The sequence below is a fragment of the Schistosoma mansoni genome, chromosome 4 (genome assembly GCF_000237925.1).
Source record: "Schistosoma mansoni strain Puerto Rico chromosome 4, complete genome".
In the NCBI taxonomy this organism is placed as follows: domain Eukaryota; kingdom Metazoa; phylum Platyhelminthes; class Trematoda; order Strigeidida; family Schistosomatidae; genus Schistosoma; species Schistosoma mansoni.
In genome coordinates, this window is record NC_031498.1 from 17,463,351 (window position 1) to 17,467,878 (window position 4,528).

At 41.8% G+C, this 4,528-nt stretch overlaps 1 non-coding gene across 1 annotated transcript; it reads left to right on the top strand.

The window, feature by feature from the left end:
* Positions 1-1,249: 1,249 nt before the first annotated feature.
* Smp_sma.18s-86.1 lies at positions 1,250-3,220 on the top strand. Its single transcript, XR_001974599.1, has one exon. It is a non-coding gene; the product is annotated as a ribosomal RNA (ribosomal RNA).
* Positions 3,221-4,528: the final 1,308 nt, after the last annotated feature.

A 4,528-nucleotide genomic window follows, 5' to 3' on the forward strand; every position in this document is an offset into this window, starting at 1 on the left:
AATAATGAAAATTTTACTAGAGGTGGACAGTTTTTCTCTTGTGTATTGGATCTTTCACGTTCTCTTAATTGAAGGAATAACATAATTCTCCTTTCACTTAGTATTATTTGTTTGAATCTTCACATTGATACTTAGGACTGCAACTGGTCAGTCTCTAATTGGCATATGTGCATACTGTGTGTATTGCCTCGATATTGCCTTGATTCACAAGCATTATAAGCAACGATAGATGGTGGCTAGCAGTGGAATCCAGGACGCACGTTTCGTCCTATTTGGGACTCGTCAGCTGGATGTACCCTCATCTCAGAGTTGATGTTCACTCTGGGGCTAGAGAATGAACAGTTCCATTACTAAGTATCAATGAGACGATTCAAACAAACAATACCAAGTGAATTCAATCTTCACCCCTTTGCGCAAGCAAAGTGACTATCAGGACTCAGCAAATGGATGGATAACCCGATGGCGTTTCAAGCGGAAGGTACTGGGTTCGAGTCCCAGAGTGAACATCAACCCTGAGATGCAGGCACATTCAGCTGATGAGTCCGAAATGGGACGAAACGCGCATTCTGGATTCCACTACTAGCCACTATACATCTTTGCTTATAATTCTCCTTTGTAGTGAATATTTGATAATAATTACATGACAAATAAATCATACTCCTTACCAAAAACTACATTATTTTACGTAGATATTAATGAATTCATAGGATATTTCAAATGTTATGCGATTAATATGTTGGTTTGTTTTCTGAGCTGGATGGTTTGTTCGTGGAGGTTTCATCGTCATGGATTCTCTATTCAATGAGAGAAATACGTTCTAAATAATGGCGGAGAAGATTTGTAGCTCAGGTGGGTGATTTTGATGTTGGTTTGTTCTCTGAGCTGAATGGTTTAGTCGTGGAGCTTTCATCGTCCTTCTGAATGACATCATCAGCACAAACTTCGGGCAGAAGTGAAGTGTTTGAATTTCTCCACATGTGATTCACAGCTTGTCCTCTACACCTCGATGTTGATTGGTTCTTATTGACCTTAAATCTGTCATTGTTTATTTCTTTGTTTTGGTTGTATCTCCTATTGGTTTGATTTTTGTTCCTATGTTCCTGCATAATTTTCTTGATTGGTTGATAGATTGGATAGATTTCAATATGTTTGTTTATTGCTGATTGATCTGAGTGCCAAGCTTCTAAAAATTCTCTGGTAGTTTTGGAATTGCCTCTGTCCAAAATCTGCACATTTTCCCAGTCGAATGTATGTCCGTAGTTGTCCACGTGTATTGATATGAGTGAAGAAATGTCGTGGCGTTTGACTGCTAGTTGGTGTTCATGTAGGCGAAGATGCAGAGGGCGTCCGCTTTGTCCAATATAGTGTTTGTTGCAGTTGGTACAATTTATCTTGTAGATGATGTTTGTTTTGTTCTCTTTTGCCATTTCATCTTTCGGTTTGCATAGAATTGAGTGGAGGGACTTTGTTAGTTTGTGGGCTACACCTATTCCGAAGGTTTTCAGCAGCCTTGTTGTCGTTTCCGATATGCCCTTTCTGTATGGTAGGGTGATCCTTTTGTTGATTTTTATACTTGATTTCGTTTCTGATGGTGTGTGCGACTGGTATTTTTTGATGAAACTGATTGGATAGCCGTTCTTTTGAAGAATGGTTTTCAGGTGTTTTTCTTCATTTTTTCGTGCTGTGATTGTATTGCAGTGTGTTCTCGCCCTCTTGAACAAAGTTCGTACACAGTTGATTTTGTGAGTTCTTGGGTTGTTGTTATTGTAGTTGAGAATTTGATCGGTGTGGGTCGGCTTCCTGTGCACTTGAGTCTCTAGTTTTCCTGTGTCAGTTCTGGTGATTAATAAATCTAAGAATGGTAACTTGTTGTCCAACTCTTGTTCCTTTGTGAACTTGATGTCATTGAAGACATTGTTAATCTGCTTGTAGGTGTTTTCGTCTACATAACGAATCCAAATTTTTGGTTTGATCACTGGTAGAATTGTGGTTTCTAGTCGTTGCATTACTGCATCCTCGGTGAGTCCTGATATTGGTGATCCCATTGGTGTCCCTTTCGTTTGTTTGTTGATTTTGTTATTGAATTGGAAATATGTTGTTAGACATAGATCGATGAGTTCAAGTAGGCTTTGACTTTGACCATCCAGCTCAGAGAACAAACCAACATCAAAATCACCCACCTGAGCTACAAATCTTCTCCACCATCTCAAAATCATAGGAGCTTAGTACGCTTCTCGTTTTTCGAAAATGGGAGAATTTCTCCAAAAGTCAAGCTTCCACTCGAGAACAACTATATTTTCTCCACGAGTGCATTCGCCAGCATGTTCTGCCAACAAGTGTATGATACAGACCTCCAATCAACTGCCCACTAGGATGGAAAATAACTGAGCAAAGTTGAAGAAAAATGGTTCATCTAATGATAATGGACACACATTACAGGATCCGCAAATACCCACATGTCACAGAGGACCAAAAGAGGAAGCTACAATAGACATTCACACCAGAACACTTCGAAACCTTGACAACAGTCATCGAAACATTATGCAAAAGACACAGAGAAAAAAGAAGAAACATCCTTAAAAAGAAAATAATCAAAATCTCAAAACTGACCATTGATCGTAAGGCACTGTTGTGTTTAGGGTGGCTTCAGGCATTACTGCTCTGTCCCAAGTTCAGCAATGAGTACGGCTTCCCATTCTGGCCTAAAGAGGGTGAAAGGCCCGTGGGGGCAGAGATCAAGTGTGACAGTTTTGCTCTGAGCTACCCTTGGAGTCGGGTTGTTTGTGAATGCACTCCAATGGGTGGTAAACTCCATCCAAGGCTGAATACTTACACGAGTCGCACGAAATTGAGCAATAACAGGTCTGTGATGCCCTTAGATGGCCGGGGCCACACGTGTGCTATATTAATGGTGCCAGCGATTCTGGAAACCTGGCCTGAAATTGTTGGGCAAACTGTTTCATCACCGTCGTGACTGGGATCGGGGCTTGCAATTATTCCCCGTAAACGAGGAATTCCTGGTAAATGCAAGTGATAAGCTTGCGCTGATTACGTCCCTGCCCTTTGTACACACCGCCAGTCACTACTACCGATTGAATGGTTTAGTGAGGTCGTTGGATTGACGTCGTTGTAGTGTCTTTGCCGCTCGACTGATGCTGAGAAGATGACCTAATTTGACTATTTAGAGGAAGTAAAAGTCGTAACAAGGTTTCCGTAGGTGAACCTGCGGAAGGATCATTAACATGACTCAAAAATATATAATGACGCATGCACCTGGCTTCGTGCTGGACTGCATGTACCCTGGCTTAGTGGAAATTCACCCTAGGCTTCAGTGGTTATTATTTTCTTGACCGGGGTACCTAGCCTGTCGTATGCCCTGATGGTGTTCTCGTGACTTTCGGGTTGCCTGATTTGCCAAGGGCGATGGAACAGTGCATGGCAGTATTGTTGTGTGCTAGGTTCAAAGAGAATTTTTTTGCTATGTGCGTGCAAGTCCGCCCCGTTATTGTTCCTATTTCAAACCCTTTACACTGTTGAAGCGATCCGGATTGGCTTGCCATTCACGGGTTTGCTGCCTGGCATGTACCTGGCTTCGTGCTGGACTGCATGTACGTTGGCTTAGCGGTAAATATCCTGAGCTGCAGCGTTAACCATTAGTTCTATGCATTTGGGTAACCGATGTATGGGATTATTGGCGTACAACTTTGAGCGGTGGATCACTCGGCTCGTGTGTCGATGAAGAGTGCAGCCAACTGTGTGAATTGATGTGAACTGCATACTGCTTTGAACATCGACATCTTGAACGCATATTGTGGCTACGGGATATCCTGTGGCCACGCCTGTCCGAGGGTCGGCTTTTCATCTATCACGGCACACATTAAGTCGTGGATTGGGCGAGTGCTTGCCGGCGTTTAAACCCGTATATCAATGCGGGTTGCTGGTCAAAGGCTCCGTCCTAATAATCCGGCCACAGCCTAGTCTGGTCTAGATGACTTGATTGAGATGCTGCGGTGGGTTGTGCTCGAGTCGTGGCTTAATGACATTATACACGCTCTGGAGAATTCGCGCCTATCGTATGTGTTGTATCCCCCGGTGAATTACGAATGGTAACTTTTAGGTCTATTTATGGATCAATGTAATATGCCTATTTCCTATTGTACAATTATTACGTAACTGAACTATTCATATTCGTATTTCTCTTATCATTAGCTTTATTTTGAACTTTGACTTATTATCATACGATTATTGAGTTATAATCAGTCTATTGATTACTTTGGTTTGTATAAAAACTCAGTGTGTTTGTAAATAATGATTCATATTGCCGAGGCTGTTATTTGCGTTCTGTACTCAACTGCCTGGGCTAGGCAAATAGGAAGGACGGAATAGCACCCAAGACTGGTCGTACGTATTTTATGTATCATCGGACGTTTATATATTAAGAGGGCACACGCAAGCAATCGATATATTAAACAGGCACCCATACGTTATAACAGAAATAATTCGAGTATCGTCTTTAATATATAAATGA